This window comes from Rhipicephalus microplus, chromosome 4 (assembly GCF_043290135.1).
Source record: "Rhipicephalus microplus isolate Deutch F79 chromosome 4, USDA_Rmic, whole genome shotgun sequence".
In the NCBI taxonomy this organism is placed as follows: domain Eukaryota; kingdom Metazoa; phylum Arthropoda; class Arachnida; order Ixodida; family Ixodidae; genus Rhipicephalus; species Rhipicephalus microplus.
The window spans coordinates 56,800,322-56,826,341 of record NC_134703.1 but is presented as its reverse complement, the minus strand read 5'-3'; the positions used below and the strand labels follow the sequence as shown (position 1 = coordinate 56,826,341).

At 46.3% G+C, this 26,020-nt stretch overlaps 1 protein-coding gene across 1 annotated transcript in view; it reads left to right on the top strand.

Moving 5' to 3' along the window:
• The window catches only part of LOC119172659 (neuronal acetylcholine receptor subunit alpha-10), a 339,242-nt gene that overhangs the window by 197,478 nt on the left and 115,744 nt on the right, over positions 1-26,020 (top strand). The window contains exon 3 of the mRNA XM_075892797.1: positions 11,898-11,923. The gene's annotated coding sequence lies outside the window, so the exon portion shown is untranslated. The remainder of the gene's footprint in view (positions 1-11,897; positions 11,924-26,020) is intronic.

The following is a 26,020-nucleotide window of genomic DNA, read 5'->3' as shown; positions in this document are numbered from 1 at the left end:
CGCCTGCCTTGGCGGCGATCTGTAACCACCAGCGAAGATCAACGCCTCGTTTTCTTCTTCTTGCTCGCCTCTGTCTTTCATACTCCTTTCCTTCTTTCTCGTGGCGCCATTTCTTTCGCGCACATTTCTCAAACGGTATATAAAGCATGCAAATTCGTGTCTTTACGCTCGCCCATGCTCGCGTCGCGTCGTAGCGAATGTTCCGGCGCCACCCGTACACGACCGACGTTCATGCCCATTCTACGCTCTTTTCTACGCTACACCCTAACGCGGTATCCCTTTGCTTTTTTTTTCTTTCATGGCCCACCCACCCTTTCTTCCCACTCGTTCCTCCAGCTTCCGCCCAGCTTCCGTCTCTCCGTCGTTTGCGTCCCTGCAGCAGGATGAGCGTCCCGGAGTGCGTGTGTATGCGCGGGGCCCGCCTGTCTCGGAAACAGCCGCGGAATTTACGGAGCGCGATTTTTCACCCATCGGAAGCGCGTGCCCACACATGCACGCCCCTCGCGCGACTGCGGCGACGAGAGTTTCCGGTCGGTTCGATTCGAGTACGACCATTCGCCATCACTTTTTCGTCCTCTTCTACACTTGCTTGCTCGCGATTTCGCGCGCGGGCAGACCCCCTCTCTCTTACTTTCCCCTTTCCGACGTTCCGTTTCACTTTGGCCACTATATGCAGAAGCAATCGCCGTTTTTCTTTCTTTTGTGGGTGTGTGTGTGTCATGTGTGTGTGCCTCGCGCCTCGGGCAGAAAAGCAATTTGATTACGCGACTGTCGGCTTCGCGATCTTTCCTTGTTGAAGGTTTTCGTCCTCCTTTTATCGCAACATTAATTCTTTCTTTTTTTTCTCTTTTTTCGGTGGAAGTGCCACAACGGTACGCGTGGATGCGTGCGTTCCACCAGCCGGCCCGGCACTGGGCGAGCTCCGCTCTCCACTGACGTGTAATTCAGAGCGCTACTAGAGCGAACACGGCCGCGTGTTGGCGCACGCTCGGTCGGAGACAGCACCGGGTGAAGCGAAAATTAGGCTAATGTCACTTATTCCCGTTATGCCTCCACCAACCGGTGGCGCCGAAGCGTTCACGTCTGACGTGCGCAGAAGGAACGGCCGCACGTGCGGCACGCGTAGTTGTAAAGGTCCCTTGCGGAGCGATAGAGTGCGAGAGAGGTAGAGTTAATTCGGCGAAAACATACGGCAAAGTTAGCGACTTGAAATGCGGTCAACCGCACGTGCAGACATTTTCTTGCGAAAACAAAAAAAAAGAAGTGAGTTTTTCCCGAATGTGTCAACGGAGTTGGCCATGTCAACGTCGATGCCAAACGTTTACTCTGTTATCCTGTTTCTACTGCACCCAACCAGTAGTGCGTCAAGGTTTCGTCGTTCTACGAACCGGGCTGCGATCCACGTCATGGTGACATTTTATTCTAGTTTAAGGGTTTTTATGATGCTTTCTTCGGGGTTCAAAAAAATGGCAGCATATCCACGGAGTGAATGATGGATAGTGCGGCGAAGCATTCGTCCGTTCATTCGTTCTTGCTTCCGTCCATCCATGCGTGCGTCTGTGTGGCCGCCCGTGTGTCCATCCGCCCGTCCGTGCGTGCGTCTGTTCGTGCGTCCGCACGTTCATCTGTGCGTCCGTCCCTGCGTTCGTCCATGCATCCGCCCCTGTGTCTGTTCATGCGTCCATCCATGCATCTGACTGTGTGTTCGTTCGTCCATCTATTCAACACTCCAAGTACCACCATCTCGCATCTTTTCATCATATATTCGCCATTAGGGAGCCTACATGAACGGCCGTTTTTAGGGTGATGTCAGCCTTTGACCCACTACATGCCGCCAACGCACCGCCACCCACCAAAACACAATGTTGCCAGAAAGCGACGCCGCGCTGTCGCCCCATCTTGGTGCCCGCACTGCGTCTACGCCCGGTTGCGTTTAGTTCTCAATAATACGGCGTCGAACGTTGCGGTAGCGTGTTAAACGCTGCCGGTGAAGCCTTAGAATGCCTGTATGCTGCGTACCGCTCTGCACTAACCACAACAGAAAGGGGGTGCGAATGTTCCGCTTCCCAGCGAGCCCTGTTCGACGACAACTATGGCTGGCTCAAGTGAACCGAGACGGCTGGGAGCCCACCAGTGCGTCTCGTATTTGCTCTGTGAGTACTGCGTATTTCGTTCACTGTTTTTTCCTGCGGCACACGTATATGTGTTTCGCGGTGTTCGCGAATGAGTAGATAACCGAAGTTGTCGTTGCTGCGTCCACGCATTGCGAGTAGGAAGCCCACAAACGGGACGCGTCCGCGCGTTCGTACGGAGACGCGCTCGCTAGTCTGAGCTGTTGCCACGCTTGCGTTTGTGTCAGCGTAACCTCAGTATTATGTCGCAAGTGTTTGTGTGTGGGCTGCGAATTTCTTCGTGCGCTCACTTTGAGAACTGGGTCGCTTACACGACCCTGAGAACCGCCGCTGTCACTCGGTCGGCTCCTTTTTGTTGCGCCGTACTTCGCGTAGCTGGAGGGAGCGGCGGCTGGCTCCACAATGGAGGCGCACAAAAAACTATGCTGAATTTGGTGGAAGCTGGCAACAGCGTGCCCCGTTGACCGCTGGTTTTGGCTGAGTTTCTTGAAGGCACTTATTAAGATGTCTCCACCCTAAAAACGGCCGTTCATGTAGGCTCCCTATTCCCCATATAGAAGCACCGCCATCCAGCGGACATTCCAAAGACTAAACGAGAGGTGGCACACGCACACTTTCTTACGGCTTGCGCTTCGTGTCTACTTCCCACCTTTAACCACCTCGAGTTCATGGTATATATTAGTTCACTGTATTCATGGCACTGCGGCCCAACGCTCGCTAAACCTTTCGAAAACCTAGGTGGTTACGCCCAGTGAGTATAACGTAGCAATCGTTTCTTGTCTTCTATGCGTTGTTGAACGATAAAAAATTCGCAGCGTGCGTGTTAACTAAAAGCCGAGTTCTCTTGTTTCTCATTCCCCCTTAACAGCCATTGACATGTACATTGAGCACTATATTTTATTGTTCAACAACGCACACAAGAAATATCCCACCGGCACCACCATGGAGGTCAAAATCTAAGACTGGTTACACACTACGACTACTACTACGACTACGAGGGACAAACGGGTGCTGCTACAAGGAGCTTCGCCCCTAAAAGCGTAAGCTTGTGTTCCATTGCACGCTGTCACCCCAAGTTTCCTGTATAAGGACGCAAGAACGTTGAATGAACATCTCCGCAGCTTTTTGCTAGACATCGTCTTCCCTCATCTTCAAGTCTGTGAAAGCTCCCTGGTGTCTTTACGTAAAAGGATTCGAAGGTGAACGTCATATTGTTTTTTTCTTCTCATCCGATGTAAGAGGGAGCGCGGAACACGAGCCGTCCTTTACGCGCCGCTACCAAGCGTCGTCCTAATTTTTTTTTTTTTTGTTGGGGTCCCTCGATTTCTGATTTGATTCACTGCCCAAAAGAGGGTGCTACAACGGTATCGTGTTGCATTACGTCGCATGGCATCGCACCAAGATTTGAGACGCCATGATGAAGTCAGACATTTTCGCGATTGGAGGACCTATCTTTGCTGTTTTAATAGGAAAAGCTATATTTTGCCATTGACAAAGATAGGTTCTCCTGCGAAACGTCGGCAAGCTTGTGTAGGGCACTTTCTCACTTATTTCTGCTTATCCCACTACGTGCTTTCTTCTGTCAGCTTCCATCTCAATTTAGGAGTTATTTCGGTGACTCCATAATTATTCCGTATTTATGTGTATTTCGAAAAGGTTGATGCATGAAGAATCAACGAGATTCATCTGTATCTTTATTATTATTATTATTATTATTATTATTATTATTATTATTATTATTATTATTATTATTATTATTATTATTATTATTATTATTATTATTATTATTATTATTATTTAACGATGCCTCAACATGGCAGTTTTTTTTTCTTTCCCCGATTGTGGTTTCTCGATTAGTTACTAACACCAAAAGTTGTATAATGTTTTTTTTTATTTTTTTATTCACATACTGAAGCCCATTAAGGGCTGTAGCAGGAGTGGGTGAAAAAAAAAACAGAGCAGTGAATTACAAAAGTACCACTTCCGGGAACACACTACAATATAACACACGAACAAAGTACAATATACATGGCAATTCCATTCAGTACAAAAATAAACATCCAATGAATGGGCACTGCGGGGCGTACATATTAACAGAACAAAGCAAGGAACTATTGGTTAGATACGACTTCTAAGAGAAGGCAAGAATTGATTTATCGATGCACTCCTAATCTCACCCGGCAGTAAATTTCATTGTTCTATCGTTCTAGTAAAAAAGCTAAATTTGAATAGATTGGTGTGTGCGTAAAAAGGGGCGAGGTTTAGGGCAAGATTATTTCGAGTAACGGTTGGCATAGCATACGTAAGATAGCTGTTATCGGAGAGACGGTTAACTGAGTGAACGATGGCATGCAAGAATTTGAGCGACTCGATATCTCGTCGAGTAGAGAGTGAGGTTAGATTTAAAGTAGTAATGGCGGATGTAGGCGAAAATGGTGGTCATAGCGTCGACAAATGAAACGGATTGCTTTTTTTGCGCAGATTCAATTTGTTTTATTTCTCTTTTTTTGTACGGACACTGAACAATAGAGGTATAATCAAGAACTGGACGAATTAGTGTTTTGTACATTAGTAATTTAGTTTTATATGTGGAAGTTCTGAGGGTACGTCTTGGGTAGCCTAGTTTTTCAAAAGATTTGGTGCAGACTGAAATGATATGTTTAGAGCAGGAGAGGTTAGTGGTGAAAATCACACCAAGGTATTTATAATCTGAAACCCTTTGGAGCATTAGGTCATTGAAAGAGTAGTTGAAAACGGAAGTCTGCATTTTGGTAGTAAACGACATCGAGACAGTTTTATGGAAATTGATATTCATTTGCCATGTGTCACACCAAGAGCAAAAGGCACTAAACGAATCATTGAGAAGATAGTGATCTTGAACGGAGTTAATGGTGTTATGTAGAACGCAGTCATTGGCGTAGAGACGTAATTTACAGGTAATATATTGTGGTAAGTCATTAATAAAATCAAAAATAATAAAGGACCAAGAACGGACCTTTGTGGTACCCCTGATGTGACCTTGATTTGAGATGAATTGCCAGAGTTAAAGCTAACGTATTGGGAGCGATTAAACAGAAAATTGGCAATTAGGTTTACCAGACTGGAATTTTTTAGAATGGCACCGAGTTTTTTGAGCAACTTAGATTGCGAAACAGTGTCGAAAGCTTTTGCGAAATCAATGAATATTACGTCGACCTGGTGGCCGCAGTCAAGACTTGCAGAAATGTCATGGGTAAATTCTGTCAATTGGGTTAAAGTGCTGAATCCCCTACGAAAGCCATGCTGCAGATTAGATAAGACGTTGTTAGTCTCAAGAAAGTCGATTATATGTTTATAAATGATGTGCCCCAATATCTTGCCGGAAAGTGGTGCCAGCGAGATGGGACGATAGTTTGGCAAAAGCTGCTTATCACCAGACTTATAAATCGGCCGAACCTTGGCCAGTTTCCAGGCACTAGGAAAAACACCCGAGGATAAACATTTCTGAAATACGATGGTAAGGTAACGAGTAGTCCATAACGTATACCGAATTAAAAAAGAGTTTGGAATACCATCGGGACCGTCTCCCTTTTTTGCGTCTAGATTCAGAATAAGATTCAACACACCAGCATGACTGATAGTTACATCAGTAATTGAGCCTATATCGGAAGGGGAGTTAAAGGCAGGGGCAACATGATTATCGACGGAAAATACAGAGTGGAAGTAAGTATTAAACGAATGGGAGATTTTCTGGTCATCAGTAATAGTTCCACCGTTAATCAAGAATGAGGAGGAAAAGCAGCTACTAGGCAGAACTGATGTCCAGAATTTGCGAAGATTATTTTTGAGTAAAGAGTGTAATTGTGTGCCAAAAAAAAATCCTTTGCAGAATCCATCATTGCGGCAAGCTGTTTCTTAGCTTTCAGGAACTCATTCGTGCTATTAGGTATATCAAGGTTCATTCTACGCCTCAGCCTGCGTACACGACGAGATAGGTGAAGAATATCTCTATTCATCCAAGGAAGTTTCTTATTCGTTTTTTTTTGTTTTTATTGGAACAAAGCGATGAATGCACAATTTTACAATGTTTTCAAAGTACGACACAAGAGTATCTACGTCACAGTTGCTGCTCATGGATTCGAACAGAGAAAAAGCATCAGCAAGGCCATCCAAGATCGAAGTTAAAATCCGGGAATGTTGTGAACGAATACAAGGTTTTAAACACAGGATAAGACAGGGTTACGATGACCGCCTTATGATCCGATAAACCTTCGGTAGTTTCACATATAAATCCAGCTTCCGCAATGTTAGAGCTTACAAACATTAGGTCGAGAAGTGCGTCCAGTCGAGTTGCATCACTAACCAACTGCACCAAGTCATGCGACAACGAAAAATTGATTAGCTCTCGGCCGAGGCCAGGTCCTCGACCGAAAGGTGTCAGAGAAGGCCAATGATTTCCGGGTGCATCGAAATCACCCATACAGATAATATTAGATGAACCAATATTGTGGTTATAAATATAACTATTGAGATTGCGTATATGATCGACGGAGGTGCCAGGTGGGCGGTAGCAGACACCAACCATGAGATGATGCTTCTTTAAGTAAAGCTTGCACCATACCGATTCAACATCTAGAGGCACAGGCAAAACAGAGAACGTCAAGTCCGACCGAAAGAGTAAAGCAACTACCCCGCCTTTGCCGCTCCGTCGATCACAACGAACTAGGGCGTACCCGGGTGGAGTTATCTCAGAGTCGTAAACGCCTTCATGTAGCCAAGATTCAGTTACACCTACTATGTGCGGGGAAAACGTGGATACCAGAGAGACAAAGCTAGGAAATTTATTCAGTAGACTTCTTGCATTGACATTCAAAATTATTAGGTCATTACATGGATATTGGGGTAGTCAGGGAGGAGATGAAGATTCAGCGGTGGGAGCAGGGTGACGTGAAGATCTACGGGAGGGTACTTTAACAAGCGTGTTAGAAGTTGCATCTAAGGTATACTGAATGTCATCAATAAAAAGTTTATTGAAGCGCAAACGTACTTTAGACCCGCTGTCACGAAATGAAGCAGAAGCACCCCAGAGCTTTCTCCGGACAGAGCGCACACTTTGGGAATAATCTTCCGTAACGTAGCAGTCGGATCCTTTGAACTTTGAGACGTTCTTCATCACTTTTATTTTATCGCTGAAGTCTAGAAGCCTCACAATGACGGGCCGAACATGGTTGACTCGGGACCGCCCTAGCCTATGACAACGTTCAATGGGAGGACAGTCTATGAGCAAGGTATCACTGAATACTTGTGATACCCTAGCCCGGAGACCGTCACTATTTTCGTCGTCCTCTTCTTTCAAACCATGCAAGATTAAGTTGTTGCATCTCATTCAATTTTCAAGATCATCATTTTTTGATCTCAGTTCATTAACCGTCTGTGACAAAGCCGCAAATTCACTGTTAAATGGTACCGATGAAACAGGCGGTGCTGAGACGGCATGGGAAGACTCAAGGGCCGAAACACGCGAATCCAGAGAATCCAATCTAGCGTTGACGATATGGTGAAAATTTTTGATGTCAAGGATATCTTTGGTCATTTGGCTTTGACCTTCGAGGATTTTAGAAAGGCGTTGTTCCACAGACGAGTTACCATCCATCAAAACAGTGCCTGCCTCATTCTTAGAACGTGTCGTGGGCCCCTGAGCACTCCCATCATTACTGCTTCCTTTAGCGGCAGAAGGTTTAGGGGGGCCGGGATTTATTTCAACATCGCCGCTCAAGAGAAGGCGACGTAAACTATATACGGCATGAGAACAAACACTGACAAAATTGTGTGGGCAGGGCAGCAGCAGCAAACACCGATCGTCAGAGCGAAAACACTTGGTAAGATCAAGATAACATACCTGCAGAATAAAAACGAATGTTACTCGTGTTTGGGGTAGAAATTACTGTCTATGATTCAAGGACACAATAGTAACAGAAGCTAGAGGCACAAATACGTTCGTCGTTTTGTAATGTCATTCACAGTATTGGATGTCAATTAAAAAACAAGAAGCAAGCTAGGTCACAAAACAATGTACTGCAACCCATTTCAGAGTCCTTATCCGAGTAACATTGCGAATATGAGCTTTCCTTAGTGAACGGTCTTCTAAGCTCCTTCAATCCCCATGATGGCATGAATAAAAGCAAAAAGATTGTAAAAAAACTGCCAAATACTTACCATAGTTCTACCACAGTTCCCCAGTATTCTTAAATGAATTTTGAAGAATTCCACGGTAATCAAATTAGGCTTGAATTCAGGGCCAGCAGGCTCGAACGCTGGCTGGCTTTCAATTCTTGAAACTGTGTACAAGAGCTTTTGTTTCCAATGTTAATGAAGTTATCTCCTAATTATAGACTCTCAAGAACCACCGCCATTACAAAAGAAAGGTAATGCCCACGCAAGGGCCACAACCAAGTCAGAAAAAATAACCATAGCGTGGAACGAATGGATTTTCTAACTGAATTGGAAGACCACGACCCTAATTTAATAGTATCTTCCACATCGCCACTGTGACCATGCGTGACGCTGGTGAACACTCACATAGAGGGTTGTATGCACTACGCATAGCTTGAAAACAGCGCACAAACAGGATAGAAACTGGGTGGAACTACAATAGCTGCTAGTCGTAGGTGTCGGCAGTCGGAAAAGCACGTGACAAGCACGGGTCTCGCGAGTATGCTGGGCTCTGATTCCTGGGAACTTAAAGGGACACTAAAGAGCAAGACGACGTTTCGCGAATTAGTTGAGTACAATTTCACAGTCCCTAAAACACCCCTCTTACCATGACCTGACGCTTAATAAGCGAGAAAACACGCGAAAAAACATGCGGGCGGAGACGCAACTGTGACGTAGTAAAGTTCGAAAACGTCTTATGTGTGTCCTACATGGCTTCTAATCGATAAAAATAAAGTACACCATTATCTGTGGGTGCCACAGGCCTAGAACACAAATTTCCCAAAACTTTCATTGAGCCAATGCCGCGATAACACGAAAAAAATACAATTGACAATTTGTTACGTTACGCGCGGAGATCTTGGCACGAAATTTAAAAACTAAACTTGAACCTTGATTTTATTCGCTAATAACGAACTGATGACAATTAACCTTATGTCATCAGAGTTTTCAGAATGCTGTTTATTCATTTAAACCAAGTCATTGTTTCTATTTAGTGACCCTTCAAGCTGCTTTCTTCTTAAGTGCGGAGCACTTAAGGAAGCCAGGATGTCGTACGCATAACGCAGGCTAAAACCACATTTAGCATAGACAGCTGTGAAGCATATTGAGTGCGCACTCACGCCAAAAACCCCTTGTTCTTCGAGGGCCTTGATCACGATCCGAATTGCGGAAATGACTACTGTGACCAGAAAAACGCGACACAAACCACGTAAAAAATTAAAGTAGGGAGCAAACTGAGAGAGGAAGAAAATGTAAGAAAGTAGGAAGAAAAATAGAAATCAAGACAAAACGCAAAAAAAAATGAGAACAGGAAAAGGAGAGAGGAGGAAAGAAAGAGGAAACCAAAGAGAAACGAAGAAAGATTCCCAGCTTCGCACTCAGAACCTGCCCTAATTTTTTTATGTTTACTTACTTCTGGTTAACCCTGCATTCTTTCCATTTGCCCCTTTTCTCTCTTCTTTCACTTAAGTAAATTATGACCATTCCTTTTTGCTATACATCAAAATTTTATTTATTATGTAGGCTTCATTCTCAGATAGATTGTGATGGCTTGCATGCGGATTAAACGATTTTCCTTTCTATGACAGAGGTGATTGACCGGAGCGTGCCAGTCTGTCCACTCAGAGATTCGTCCAATTTCTAGCCGAACGCGCTGTCCAGCTGTGCAGACACTCGAGTTACTCGAAGGTAGAGCACGCATGCATGTACGTATCAAGCCAGGTGCCACATCGACAGCACAAACGTGACTGAAGCGTTCGTAGTCAGGCGACTGATATAGAAGTGAGAGCCTGCGTATCCAGATGCTGAGGAGAGTGCAGGTGAAAGCCGATACTCTCACGAGAAAATTGAAACAGATTAGTGCATTACTTTGACCAGTCAAGCTTTCTGTATTTTATGTGGTGCCACACTATACTATACTGTAATCGGCCCACCTTTCACAAAGTGTTGATGTGTGGTGACGTCGTCAGATGTCGTCATTCGTTGCGTAGAAATCAGGGCCGACTTGTGGCGTCGCGATAACGTCAAATGATGACGTCGTTTATGATGTAATGTGACATTGAAATTATGTGGCTTTTAGCGTCTCTCAGGCTGACGCCGCCATCGGTCGCACTGCCATTCATTCATTGAGTTGAGTGTCACGCGACTACTTACTGACATTTAGTTAGCTTGTATTGTTTTGTTTTTAACTTTCATGTTAAACTCACCGGGCACCGCATTTTCTGAAACATCATACACATAAGGCTTTCGTTCTAATAAGTGAACGACTTCTTTTTCCTCCCTCTTTTGGACTTCAGGGCATCGTCTTGGTTAAAGCGTTCTTTCGTTTCCGTAGAAACACAGTATTGAACTGTACAAAGTGTCTACGCATTGCACGGCATTTTTGCGCCGCAGTCAGATATTGCCATACTCTTTATGACTGCTGTGTCGGCATGGGTTTCTCTCTTTCACTCTTCGGTACCCAATCCTTCCTCCTTCACAATAGCAAGGTACACACATCTGAAGATCTCCTCTGATTCTTTACCTGTTCTCTCTCTTTCCTATACGCATACAATGGCAAGGACTTTACCACAACCACCAGTCGCCACAGCTCGCTCCCACCCAGCTGCAACGACTGCACATTTAGAGGGCAAACATGCCGTACCGTTAGGCGAATGAAGTAACTAATCGGAGCTCCGACATCTCCTTCATTCGTACTAGCTCCGTACAATATATTCGCTTTGCAAGGTGAATTGGGCGCTGTTCTTAAGGCAAGCGACCAGCTTTATGGTGGACTCGCACCTCGTGATAACGAGAAAGGAACCTTATTTTCCTTAACCACTTGAAAGAAAAAGGACTGCGACATCCGCTGCAGATGGAGTTCGCGTAAGCGTACTCAGCTGTCTGAATAAATTGTGCGCAGAGGTGTAGAGGGAGAAGTGAGGGGCGTAACAGCAGTGCTGAATTCAATTCACAACCGCGCACAGGTTTTGCCCGACCGAGGTGCACACGCGCCTTGATGCAGACCCTATCTATAGTGTTTCAGTGACTCTTTTTTTCTTCACTGCTCGTAAACGCTTCCCTCTGTAATCCTCTTAAGAGCTACATGCCAAGGAAACACATCGAAAAACTCAGTTCCCCACAAGCACAAACACACATAGAGAGAAAAAAAAACGCTTGACTAGGCTTGTGCAAGGTGTCTGCCCGCTTAGCATAAATTGAGGCGGCTGTCTTAGGACTTAGCCTTGCTCGGAATGTAAGCGATGGCATAGGCCGGCCCAGTCAACTTTTCTGTACCTCGCAGTTCTTTTTTTTTTTTTTGCCGTATCTTGCCGCAAATCGAAATGCTCCGCTCGGGTGCGGAGCCATTTTCCTAATTAAGCGGACAAAGGAGCCTTCATCGAAATCTAATTAACAAGAGGCCCTGACGCGAAAGGAAAAAAAAAACTCCTTGTATTTCACGCCAACGTGCATGCCATCTGTCTCGTCCTATCACCTTTATCTTTTGTTCTTCAATTTTAAAATTTTTACGTTGTTTCACCACGTGAACAGAAAAAGAGTTTTCGTTCTCACCAATTTTTCTTTCTTTTATAGCAGCCTGATGAATGCCGGCAAACAAGGTAATTCTTTCAATCTTTTGAAAAGCTGCACTCGCATAAATTTGCATTTTATATCATTGAGAGAGCCTTTCTTTTATTCATAACCTTTCTTTTTTGTTCCTTTCGTTGTATTCTTTTTTCTGGTGCCCTGTTAACTCCGGTGAAGCTTTCCTCAATTCACTAACTGCGCCGAAGGCAGCGATTCTAACGCAAACGTGTGAAACTAAACTAAGATTACCATGCATATAAACTTTTAGAAAAGTTTAAATAGGGTGAAAGTGCTGCCACCGGTATTCATTCACTCGTTCATTTGCTTAGCTAGTCTTTGGTGAATTAGTTAATGTTCTAGAACACGCAGTTCAGCTACCTGTGGGGAAAATATACCATTTTTTTTACCAACCGTAATGGTACGAAGTGCATAACTAAGCAGCTTATGCTTTCAGTTCCTGCATAAAGTTGATCCTGCTATCCCCTCTGGAAGCTAGTGAATGTTCTTACGCTTAACTAACCTCGAAACCGCAGTTTTAACCTTCAACAGTAAAGACGAGGGCACCATTTACATTTTTTATGTGAAATGACTATTCAATACTATTTAGTTAGCTGAAACTTGCCTCAGAGACCAAGCCAAAAATAAAGAGAACGCCCAAGCCAAGTACAAGTGGTTAGCCAGTGGAGCGGCAACGTGCGGCTCTGGTCTTCACTGGGTTATGCCAATGGTTTATTATAGTTTTTCTCAATTATTTATTACGACTATTCAGAAACCCTATTTGCGTTTTGCCGTCCATGTGCTCCCGTTTCTCTTTTTTTTTCCTTTATTTTTAGTGGTCCACTGCTGAGTGTTGTGGGGCTTGCGCTATTTCCGTGGCACATAAACGCTTGACGTTTTCGCGCACGTACACACTTGTATAATTTTAATGTAACGTTCCACAAGTTTCTGGGATGAGCTCAAGGTTCCGCCTAGGCGACGGTCAGCATTGCTTGACTCCTGGCAGCTTCCCCGCCCCACTGGACAGCCCAAAGTCGGTCATCAAGGGCACATTATTGCGACAGTCTCCCAGCGAGTGCGGAGGTGATCGCTAGAGGCTGCGTCAAGGGTAATATTGAGGACGCAACCCACATAGACGGCAATAAGTGGGTTGGGTCCATAATGTTTCTTCAGAATGAATCCACTAGCCTAAGAACGTGTTCTAGTTAGTCCCCGGTAATGTTCGTCATCCGTCGACATTCTCATACGTGCTGCAGTGTCGCTGTGAAAAGAAAAATACAAAAGCTCATTTCCGAGGCTGTGTGTCGTTGGGTACCGCATTTGAAGCAATCAACGGGTACTTTCAAACACAACTGCGTGGTCGAAGCAAGATCGTTACTGCTTGCTTGATTGCAGTGAACTGCAAGTGGCGGTGACTGGAACGAGAGTAGATCGGGGCGCACTTTAGCAGTGGAATAAACCAGAGAAGTGTAGTGGATTAACGGGTCTGTTTCACTTAGAGTTGACTTTATGGAGCCAACAGGAAATTATGTTGAGGAGAGCAAACGGAGTGCTATTTCTTAGAATCCTTCACAGTAAGTTGGCTTAGCAGATATGGCGCTGCGCTTATCAGGAAGGGGGTGCAGGTTTCCCACCCACTTCGGCCTCTGATATAAATGGAGGTGAAACGCGAGAAAGAGAAGTAAAGTGAAAGGTAGGGAGGTTACTGGTTGGCTGCCCTGCACTATGGAAGGAGTAAGGGGGGATAAAAGGTATGAAAGGAGAAGGAAAGATGTATTTAAAGAAGAAGAGAAAACGAGCACACACTCAGTTTGCAGAAACGCAAGAACACTTGTACATAATTGCGCAATAGATCACCCAAGGTTGTCAAAAAATATTGTTTAACGCACCAGAACCACGTCCCGAGGCACGCCATATAGTAGAGGGCTTCGAAATTTTGACGGTCTGGTGTTGTTTAACGAGCACTAATAGCGCATAGTAAACGGGCCTCAGACACTTCTCCACAATCGAGGTGCCATGGCCGGGTTCAAAGCCGGGACCTTCCGGTCAGCAGCCAAACACGGCAACCACTGCAAGACCTCGATGGACAACCGAGCAGTGGTGTTCGCGCGTGAAACCCCAGAACTTGTTTACAACGATGACTTGGTAGGCCGAAAATTTTCGTTCGTTACAATTACCACCGCTTATTAGGTGAAACGTTCCTGTTGCAGAACCCTCCTCTAAGGCGTACCTCATGATAACATCGCAGTATTGGGACGTTGAACTCTAGACATTACTTACTGCAACCCACTGTTCATTTCCCTCCTTAGAATTCACCATTAACGCATGTGTCCGGAACTAATCGCTATTCTTTCGCTTCATATGTGCGTGCGCAAATTTCTCTTTCTGTTGCCGCTTGTCATATGTCACGCAGAGATGGATGCGTAAAGAATTTCTCCTGCGCGAATGAGCAGCTTCTCCCTGACTTAGCTCTTCCACTAAAGCCACTTACTCTAAGACGTCGCTACGAACTCTCTGCAGCGACTGATCGGTAACTGTGAGGGCAACAACTTTCACGCGCGAATGTGAAAGAGCAGCAAATTGCGCTGCCAAGAAAAACCGTCGCATTTCAGAAAAGGCAATCCAATCTCTTCCCGCGTGTCTCAGCTCACCTTGAGAACTCTGAGACCTACGCATACTGAGCTAAAGGAACGAAAGAAAAAATGTTAGGATACTATATATAGAGCTGTTAAATGGAAGGTGATCCCACGCTTCTTGCAAAGTGCAAATGTGACTCTAGCGAAATTCGAGCTTCGCGCGGGAACACCTTCTCACCGCTTTATTTTTATTTTATCTTTATTCTGAAATTCCCCTCGGATGCCCGCTGCTATCGACTACATACCGTATAAGCTCTTACAAAAGCCGCACCAATCTTCTTTTATATATAGCAATCTGAGTGAGGTCATACCTTACACGGAAGCAGGACGCTTACCAAGCAGGATTCCTTTTTTTCTTAAATTGTGTGTGTTTGCCACTACTCTTTTGTACAGGCAAAAGGGAATGGTACTGCTACCGTAGCGCTTGTTTTAGGGGCGAAACTCCTTAAAGCGGCACCCGTTCGTTCCTCGTAGTCGTCGTAGTCGAAGTAGTGTGTAACCAGTCTTAGGTTTTGACCTCCAAGGTGGTGCCAGTGGGATATTTCTCCTGTGCGTTGTTGAACAATAAAAAAATTTGCAGCATGCGCGTTAACTAAAAGCCGGATTCTCCTGTCTCTCATTCCCCATTAGCAGCCATTGGCATTTACATTGAGCTCTATCTGAGAAGAAATGGTTGCTACGTCATACTCGCTGGGCGTAACCTCCTTGGTTTCAGAAAGGTTTTCGGGCGTTGGGCTGCAGTGCCATGAGTACAGTGAACTAGTATATACCACGAACTCGAGGCGGTTAAAGGTGGGAAGTAGACACGAAGCGCAAGCCGTAAGAAAATGTGCGTGTGCCACCTCTCGTTTAGTCCTTGGAATGTCCGCTGGATGGCGGTGCTTCGCAGGGGCGGATGCATGGACGAACGCAGGGATGGATGCACAGATGAACGTGCGGACGCACGAACAGACGCACGCACGGACGGGCGGATGGACGCATGGACGGTCACACAGATGGACGCATGGACGGACGGAAGCAAGAACGAATGAACTTACGGATGCTTCACCCCACTCTCCATCATTCACTCCGTGGATATGCTGCCATTTTTTTATTAAGGTGAAAGCCTTAGATGCATCATTAAACGCGTAATTTGATCATCAGCATTCTACGTCAGCGTCTCGCGTCCCGCGGCGTCGGGGGAGAGGGACGCCGCAACTAATCACCACAGGATGACGTCACAGATTGCAAGAATATGTGACATCATTATGGCGTCATCGTGATGTCAATCTGACTTTGCGATACGTAATGCCCTATTATGATGTCATCATTGCGCATCATAACCTGGTCAGAGGTGGTCTGATCACGGAGTTAACAAAAAACCAGGTGAGGTGCACCCGATCTTGAAGGCAGTGCAAAACCACCTCATGAGCACAAAGCTTTTGAAGTGTGGCGGGGCAGCATCAATACATCGGCTGGGAGTAAAAGGGAGATGACTTTCCTTTTCGAGTCCTCTGAAGTGAATACATAAGACGCCCTGTGAGTTATTTTTGGTGGTGCCTGTCTAGCCCATCTCTACGGCAATTACCGCCACTGTGCAAGTTTGAAGGCTGTTGTGACTCTTGTCCGTGGGTGCCATGCCGGCCATGAGAAGCACGGTCGGGCTGCGTTCCCGTGTACGTCTGGAAACACCAGTGCTCTTTTCTCGGAACGAGCGTCAAGCGGCTGAAAGCAACAAATGAATTAGAATGCGGCAACTTTGACTGTCCGTGAGCCAATATCTCTACAGGATGGCTTCTTTGGCGAACGAGGCAGACTGACCACGCAGGTCGTGTCTAAGCGATTAAAGTCATTAATCCTTTGCTGCCCTTCCAGGGAAAGATGGCAGCAACAACCCAACCACCAACTTGTTCCAGTGAAAGACCCCACTTCCCCTCTCTTGAGTGAAACTGACAGGGGGGTCAAGGCGTCAGGAGGTGAGACAACTATTCGGTGACCTCGTTTCATTGACTGATGACCTGGTGGGTTGTGTCATGTGTGTTATTGGTGCTTCCATCAAGAAGGGGGAGCCCGAAGGGGCTTAAAACAACGCTCAAAGTGCTGAACGTTGCTCTGAACCATGTTCTAACGGTTCATCCACCGCGCTCGTGGTTTGTGGACCTCCTAACCTCTTATGCTGTAAATAGTTGTAAATAGTGCAAGTAAACCTGCTTCTTTTTCATATTCCCAACTTGTCAGCATCGTTTCCTCCACTCGGACGTGCACCGCGCTCCCACAGGAGTTCGGGTCCGACGTAATCCTAACGTCTCGGCAACCCACGTCAGCGGTCAAGCGTCGCGACGGGGTCGGGAACACAGTGGTCCCCATCCTTGAAGCCCGTGACATTTAGTACGACACCTTCGACCTTTAGAGACCTTGTTAATGCTCTCGTCAGGGACGTAGACGATATCCTGTCTCGAGCGATTTTGAGTTCTCTGTCGTGCGAAATGAAAACAAATGCGAACTATTGAGCTGAAGTGGTCTTTCTTTAACGGCTCTTTTGGTGCAGTGGTTGGGGCGCTCGGCTGCAAAGCCGTAAGTCGAGCGTGGTCTTGGTAGTCGTATGTCGACGAAGCCGAAATTCCAGAGGCCCGTGTACTGTTCGATGTCGGTACACGCCATATAACACTGCATGATCATAATTTCCGAATCCTTCCATCACTTTGTTCTTTTGGCTTACGAAACCCCATATATTAAGTAGCTGTTCACGTGGTGACGTTACGAAGCTATAAGAAGAGCTCACCTGTAGTTTTGCCTTCTTTTTTTTCTCTGCTGCATGCTTCTGACTACTTTTTACCTGATTCTCGGTTTTATGCACTGTCTATTTCCAGATGCCTTCAGCTCACAGTGCCCTTTTTTTTTCGGGGGGAGGGGTAGGGGGGGGGGGCGCCGTGCGATCACAAATGTGTGATCAAAGCACATGCTTCGATGGTGCCCCTCGTTACTTGGCGACAAGAATCTCTCAGAGCAGAAATGGAGCTCCGTCCTCGAGAGCTCGAAATAATAACATTGACTTTGAACTGTCCAGCGAGCCTGCGATGCGGCGGTTAGGCTAGGTATAACGGTCCCCACGTTGGAGCACCCCGTGGTATCACCCTCTGGCGCGACACACCTCGGGAACTTTAAATAAAGTTCTTCATCTAGTGCAGTATATTCTAGTATTTGGGCCTCTGGAAACAGAACACAGTACTGTGTGCCCATAATACGGTACACACCACCTAACAATCGCCTACTTTGCTAGATGACTATAATTTATGACTGTTCGGTTGGGAGTGTGGCTTTTACTCGAGGTCCTACGGTACGTCGAAGTCCCGAGCCGATGCACCTTCCTTCTTTATTCAGAGTGCGAAGTTTGTTTCGGGGGGGGGGGGGGGGTAAAAGGGGAATGGGGGTAGCGGGTAAGGAGAAGGAGCGCCGAACGAAATCAGCTTCCGGATGAAAGGTGCCCGTGAAGTTGGTGCCCGCGGGGGGCGAGTCCGTGTCCGCGGCGTCGTATCTTGCTAGACGATTGGACGAGCAAACGAGCTCCCGATGCAGCCGTGCGTGCTGCAGAGATAAACTGATTACGCGTGCCTACGAAATTCGCCACCGCCTGGGTCCGTCTCCAGTGCGAGCTCCCGACCAAACGAAAGATCAAGTCAAGAAATCCTCGCTTTTAGAGAGCCCCAAAAGAGGAAGAAAATTTGGCCTTCCGAAGACCGACCGCATAAAAAACAAAAACACCGGGTTGGTTCGTGACACCTCTTTCCTCCTTTTACAACGTACTCCATTTTTTTTTTTTACTCTTGCTTCATTCTTCGTCTTTTCGTTCCTTCTTAGATTCGTCCACTTTATATTGTTCGGTTGACATGTACGCGCGGAAATTTTCAAGCCACTGCAGCAACTCGTACCAGTGTGTAGACCTTTGTTTCCATCTTACCGACGTGCGCGCAGTAGATGTTTTATGAGACCCCTGGTCTATTCTGCGTGATTCGTTTGCATCTGAAAGTATGCCTGGACGTATGACAATAGCTTTGCATGCCTCAACCGGCTTGTTTTTTCTCCTTTTCTCTCTATTTTTTCTCTTCTTTGAGTAAACCTTATGTAGTTAAGGTTAAGAAGCTTTGCTCTTTAGGCGCAATCACGTCACGTATACATTTAGTGTGCGAGAAATCGTCCTTGGGAGCGCGCCGCGTTCTCTTACAGCTGATTTCGCGTGCGCTTTGATCGAAAGCGTCTTACGCACCAGCAACATGTTTTAAGATTACGAAGAACTTACGCCGACTACAGCTGCGATCCTGCCTCTTTAGACGCCACGTTCACAATATTTGATGTGTGGGGTTTAACGTCCCAAAACCACCATATGATTATGAAAGACGCCGTAGTGGAGGGCTCCGGAAATTTCGACCACCTGGGGTTCTTTAGCGTGCACGCAAATCTGAGCACACGGGCCTACAACATTTCCGCCTCCATCGGAAATGCAGCCGCCGCAGCCGGGATTCGAATCCGCGACCTGCGGGTCAGCAGCCGAGTACCTTAGCCACTAGACCACCGCGGCGGGGCACGCGTTCACAATATTCAAGGCTGAAAAAAATATTCACGTGTGTTCACTCATTCTCCTAAGTACTACTTGTTTTCAACTACTGACGCTTACCTCGAAACGAATACTATAAGAATTACTACATTAATCAATATACAAGCGTTCTTTATTATTATTACTCCCTGTTAATGAATTACATTCAAAATCTTTGCAAAAAAAAAAGTTCAGCCGAAAGTCATAAGCATCCCTGAAAAAGGCTGACATTTCATAGCATACCTTTGCATATCGGTGTCAACGGCAGCGAAACAGCACAGTAGGAAAAAGCACGGCATGAAATAGCACGAAAAAGCACTTTCAAGGCAACCAACAGCAAGAACTCCTGTGTATGTACAACTACCAAGAGAATTCGATGACATCTTTCTTATTTTTGGAATTCACCAGATTAGGCTTGTGTTTCAGAAGAACATTGCGGGGCAGAGTTAGCCACGTGGCCCAGAGTAAAAAAAAACCGGATCGCCCTGCACTTCTAAATAACTATAAAGAGGTGTTCGATCCTTCTGCATTATGTACTAGGCGCAGTGAGGTTGACGGCACAGACCAGTACATCTGGCCCTGCAAGCGCTTTTGCCTGAAAGTAGTGGCATTGTGGACTACATGAAAGGAATAGGAGGTGTCCCAGCAGAAGACCGTGTTTACGGAAATAGCACGGATGATTAGCCAGATGGTGGCTGGCATTCTGTGAAGTTTTCTGCAAGGTACTGCCTCAAGTGGCAGATGGTGTAAAGTACTCGATAGAAGGAGTCGCAGTCTGCCAGGCTAGCTCTGCCTATGGCATCATCGTAATCACAGACAGACAGACAGACAGACAGACAGACAGACAGACAGACAGACAGACAGACAGACAGACAGACAGACAGACAGATAGATAGATAGATAGATAGATAGATAGATAGATAGATAGATAGATAGATAGATAGATAGATAGATAGATAGACAGACAGATAGATAGATAGATAGATAGATAGATAGATAGATAGATAGATAGATAGATAGATAGATAGATAGATAGATAGATAGATAGATAGATAGATAGATAGATAGACAGACAGACAGACAGACAGACAGACAGACAGACAGACAGACAGACAGACAGATAGACAGATAGATAGATAGATAGATAGATAGATAGATAGATAGATAGATAGATAGATAGATAGATAGATAGATAGATAGATAGATAGATAGATAGATAGATAGATAGATAGATAGATAGATAGACAGACAGACAGACAGACAGACAGACAGACAGACAGACAGACAGACAGACAGACAGACAGACAGACAGATAGATAGATAGATAGATAGATAGATAGATAGATAGATAGATAGATAGATAGATAGATAGATAGATAGATAGATAGATAGATAGATAGATAGATAGATAGATAGATAGATAGATAGATAGATAGATAGATAGATAGATAGATAGATAGATAGATAGATAGATAGATAGATAGATAGATAGATAGATAGATAGATAGATAGATAGATAGATAGATAGATAGATAGATAGATAGATAGATAGATAGATAGATAGATGCAGACAGACTCGATTTTTTGCAAAGCTCAGTAATACTCCTCTCTCTCTTTCTCTGCCTTTGTTTTCTACGTGTGTGGCAGCACAGAGACCACTTATTATTCTTAGCAACACACATGAATCGAAAGGACAGAACGCCGTCATAGGTAAGCGATTGAAGCAAGTCGCACGCAATATCCCCATAAAGTACCAACAAAGAAACATGACGAACGCCCCTGCCGCACACCGTGTGAGGGTAGCGTGCGTTTGGATGGCAAACTGCAAGCGGAAGGATAAAAGGGTACGGCGGGGTTAAGGAGGAAGGCGGAGCAGCGGGCTGATAAGCGCAGTGGCGGCATGTGTGATGGAGGACCGGAGCCCGAGAGAGCACATTCTGGAAGGCGATGGCGGTGAGATCGACAAAAATATATAGATATATACAACAGTGCAAATGACTAGAAATGGCGTGATACATTTGCTGGGCTCAGCAGAGGTGAACGTTTTATGTCGAGAAATAGAGTGAAAAAATAATAATAACGAAAGAAAACTAGCAGAACAAAGGAGGAAAAAACTAGCCGTCAGAATATGGCGAAAAATCGAGTGCCGCCCCACCGCGTGGGGGAAAGACGTGGGCGGCGAAGAGGAGACGATGACGGGCGCCGATTTGTCGTCGTCGTAGCTACAGCAACGGCAGCTGTCGTCTCGCACCGTGCAGCTGAAAACCCGTTGTCATGGTACAAGAAGAATGAATCCGCCGTTCCGACGACGCCATCGTCGCCAACTACTCGTGCTTCCGGTGGCGGCGCTCGTTCTTCTTCACCCGCTGATGCTCCCGCTGTTTTCCTGGACATTTTATGCTTGCGTCGCTCTTTTTGGCGAAGGTCCGGTCCCGCCTGCCCCTTTTTTTCGTTCACGACTTCTCAACTTTTCTCTTTGTTTCGTTTTCTCTTTTTTCTGTTGTTTCCTAGTTTCGCGCCATCTGCCACATCTAAGCCTCAAGCGTACTCCTTTGGAACGGCCGGTTCCAGAGCCTACATATCTCGTATGACGCCAAACACCTTAGACGGAAAGGGAGGAGAAGGGTTCCTTTCGTATGGTAGAGAAGGAACAAAAATAAAGACAAGCAAAAGTGCTGCCAGCGCTATGACGGTTCATCCCCGCAGGATGAAGGATGCGAGTGACCCCACTGGCCCGCCACGCGCACCCCTCATCGCTCCTTTCAATAAGGCTTCGGCAGTTGCGGTGGAGCTACGATTCGATATTGGGCCACGCCTTGGCGGTGCCCTTTTTGCTCCGCCGCTCACGCTGCACCGCTCGTTCGTTGCTCATTCATGCGCACGGGATGTTAGCGCCACATCACGCCGCCTCCGAATCGTCGGTCAAGAAAGGATGAACTCCCCCTTTCTCTCCCTCCTTCCTTTCTCCTCTACTTGACCCCCTTGTACTGTTTCCTCAAGTAACACGTCATTGCCTCGGGACAGCCAGATGTGCCGTCTTCGTCAAGACTGAAATTGCCTTTCCGCGAGGACAGACCACTTCTCCTTCTTGTCGACGCATTCACGCTGCAGCAGTCTTTGGCATAGTTTTTGTACATGTGAAGAGCAGCCTACAGCGTCACAGTGTTAGTGATAGGCCACAGAGAAGTTTCTGACGCGTGTCCCAAATGTCACTGTATAAAAGCGTCATCACGAAAACTTGATCGTTTCTTGCCGCTGTTGGCAAATAGCACACTGCATGACCTTAGCGCCTGTCTCAACGGTTTTTCCAGAAATAAGGAGCCATAAGTTTACGTTTTGTTTTGACAGGACTCGGTCTGTGCTGCTATTCTTTTGCCCTCATCGGTTTGTTTTAATGTTTGCGGCTGCACCTACCAAGGACAAAAAATTCCTCTTGTCAAGTAGTTGGCTCCAGAGACATTCCCTGCTCAGCGATTCCCGCCCATATATTACTCACATTATTACACTCGACGTGTATTTAAAGAAAACGTAGCACTTAAATTGTTAGGCACACTATCACTTATACAAACAACAGTTATTTCACCCCAAAATTTCCTCATATCTACTATCCAGAGAGCCCATGACTTGGCCGAGGAAATGTACTTTTCCTGTCCCCTTGTGGGTCCGGCCCGCCGATGTCGCTCCCTAAGAGGGACTGAGAGTCATCTCCGAATCAAATAAAGTTCTTTGCCTGCCTCCCTGCCTGCCTTCTTGCCTGCCTACCTGCCTCCTAGAAAAGCACTGCGGTAGATTGACCATATTTTTGAGGATGGTGTGTTGACTTTTCGCTATTCTCGTTAGAGCTCCGGTGAAAGCCAGCTTTCGTAAACCTGAGCTCATGGTATGCAGCGTAGCTGCACGCATGACACATTCGTGCATGAAACGTTGTTGTTGGTAGTTTCACTTGGTCTTCATTATAGATTTCAAGGCGTCGTCAACAATAACAGTTAACAGGCTTGACGTTCATGGTTGTGTTATAGGCATAGGTACGTGCTTGCCAGTGTACTGTTTGAAGAAATATTCTCAAAGAGGTGTATCTTTGCGGTTAACACTTTTGCGTGTTTATTACAGTTTAACACGGGCCACTTACGTCTGACGAAAACGCCGCCACAGGTTAGGCAGCACCTAAAGATAAATGCTGGCGACGTAATAACGCCAGATGTAATCGTCTAAGCTAGTACAGACACCGCCTCCGTCCATCTACATTAATAATTTTAAAAACGACTCTTTGCGTCTAGCGTGCATATTGTAATCGTGGCATTTATTGCCCCAAGAACTTCTGATATTGAGGGTCAAAGTGGGTATAGTGCTTTGTACACGTTTGAAAGTCCCCAGTTCATCAGGCTTTCATAGCCTGACATGGTCGCCGTTCTATATAAAGACGACTGAATCAGCCGAATGCGTCTTCAATTCGGAAACGATACTTCGATCACTTCACGCTGGCAAATTTTTTCAGCGCGCGAACATAGGGGGGAAAGGACAGAGCAGTCAGAAAGAGCGCCGACTTTTGCAAAGTGGCAAAATATGCGTCGAAAAAACGATAAAAACAGGAATATAAAAAAACAAAAAGCCTACCAGAAAGAGAGAGAGAGAGAGAGAGAGCACAAGGAGAACGGCAGGGAGGTTAACCAGAACTGAGCTCCGGTAGGCTACCCTGCACTGGGGAAGCGGAGAGGGGGAAGGAACGTTATAGAGGAGGAGAGAAATGGTCACTGACTGGGCCGACGCGTAACAGTTTCGCCATCACAAAGGATGAAGCAGGCCGGTGTCTTTAAGAAAATGCAACAGCGCTTTCGTTGCCTTTCGGAAATTGGATGGGCAGTGCCGTGGTCCCAATACTTTCTCGACATTGAAATCACTTCAGTCCTGTTGATTTAAAACACTGCGCATGGTGAGGCCTCTCGTTTGTGTATGCCGGGCAGTAACATAAGATGTTATAACATAAGATATAACTACACACCAACCAGCCCAAGCTTCACCTCTTGTAAATTGTACTTCACGCTCACGCGCGCATACACGCTCAGTTATTAGCCAAAAAATCTGGTCTCGGTCGTTTTCGGATATACCACAAGGGAGATGAAAAAATTATGAACGACTGCGGTAGTTGAGCCACTGGCTAAGCGCAAGGCCTCGAATAGGATTGATAGCTTAAATCTCATGCACAAATGCCGCATTCCTACAAAGCCCTGATTCAAGAAGCTCCTCAATGCTCAGTGGAAGCGTGTTCAAATCATCAGTTCTTTGCTACAGCGTACGTCATAGCCAGATAATGATTTAGGCGCCTGAAATGATCGTAATCTATATTTAACCGATCGACTTACATAAAAGAAGGATGTGAAGGCAAACTATGAAAAACGCGTGTTTGACTACCCTGCAATAAACGATGAGGAAACAGAAGGAATGACGAGTCAACAAAAAGAAAAAAAAATGGCAGCATATCCGCGGAGTGAATGATGGAGAGTGGGGCGAAGCATCTGTCCGTCCATTCGTTCTTGCTTCCGTCCGTCCATGCGTGCGTCTGTGTGGTCGCCCGTGCGTCCATCCGCCCGTCCGTGCGTGCGTCTGTTCGTGCGTTCGCACGTCCATCTGTGCGCCCGTCCCTGCGTTCGTCCATGCGTCCATTCGTCCGTGCAGCCATCCGTGCGTCCGTCCATGCATCAGTCTGTGTGTCCATTCGTCCACCTATTCAACACTCCAAGTACCACCATCTCGCATCTTTTCATCATATATTTCTCATATAGAAGCACCGCCATCCAGCGGACATTTCAAGGACTGAACGAGAGGAGGCACACGCACACTTTCTTACGGCTTGCGCTTCGTGTCTACTTCCCACCTTTAACCACCTCGACTTCATGGTATATACTTGTTCACTGTAATCATGTCACTGCGGCCCAACACTCGCTAAACCTTTCTAAAACCAAGGAGGTTACGCCCAGCGAGTATAACGTAGCAACCCTTTGTCAGATAGAGCTCAACGTACATGCCAATGGCTGCTAAGGGGGAATGAGAGACAGGAGAATTCGGGCTTTAGTTAACGCGCACGCTGCGAATTTTTTATTGTTCAACAACGCACAGAATAAATCTCCCACCGGCACCACCTTGGAGATCAAAATGTAAAACTGGTCACACACTACTACTACGACTAGGAGAGACGGACGGGTGCCGCTATAAGGAGTTTGCCCCTAAAAACGCTGCAGGAAGAGAAAGAGAACTAAGCAGTGTGTAACAACCTCGCATGGTTTTGCAGTGAATTGCGCCCCTTCGCAGACGCTCACAACACTCAGGTCAGAGGCTTACGTGCTTTTAATAAAGTTGTTCTCACTCACTCACTCACTCACTCACTCACTCACTCACTCAGAGGCTTACGTGCTTTTGTGTCAGCTTGAGCATGTTTTTGATAGACCTATCTTATCGTTACCGTCGACATGCTGAGGCGCTTGTAGCGACGTGGCGGCGCAGGCTCCACTCGACCCAGAGCAATGCGCGGGAGGATCCCCAACGCGCTATCCTCGGAGGCGGCTTTGCAGCCGTTGTGCCAGTTGTCACGCGATCATAAAGGGCGACCTCTAGGTCGGGCGGAGCCTACGTGCCGTGATTATGTATGCCGACGGCGCCTGCCACTGTTTGCAAACATTCAATAGGTCTACGCGCGTGTTTTGCCGTCAATGTGATGCAAACGTGCGCTGTCTACCGAAGGCAACAAAAATAAAGACGAAAAGTACGACTAGAACGCCACGGGGTGACGGCTGGACAAGGAAGCAACGCCTCGAGCAACACCACCGGTGCGATGCTGGTGGGGATCGGTGTTTCCGATGGTGCGGTCAGCGACCGGGTCGTCGCTTGCAACAACCGCGAGACGGCCCCCTTTCCGCGCACACAGCAAGCTG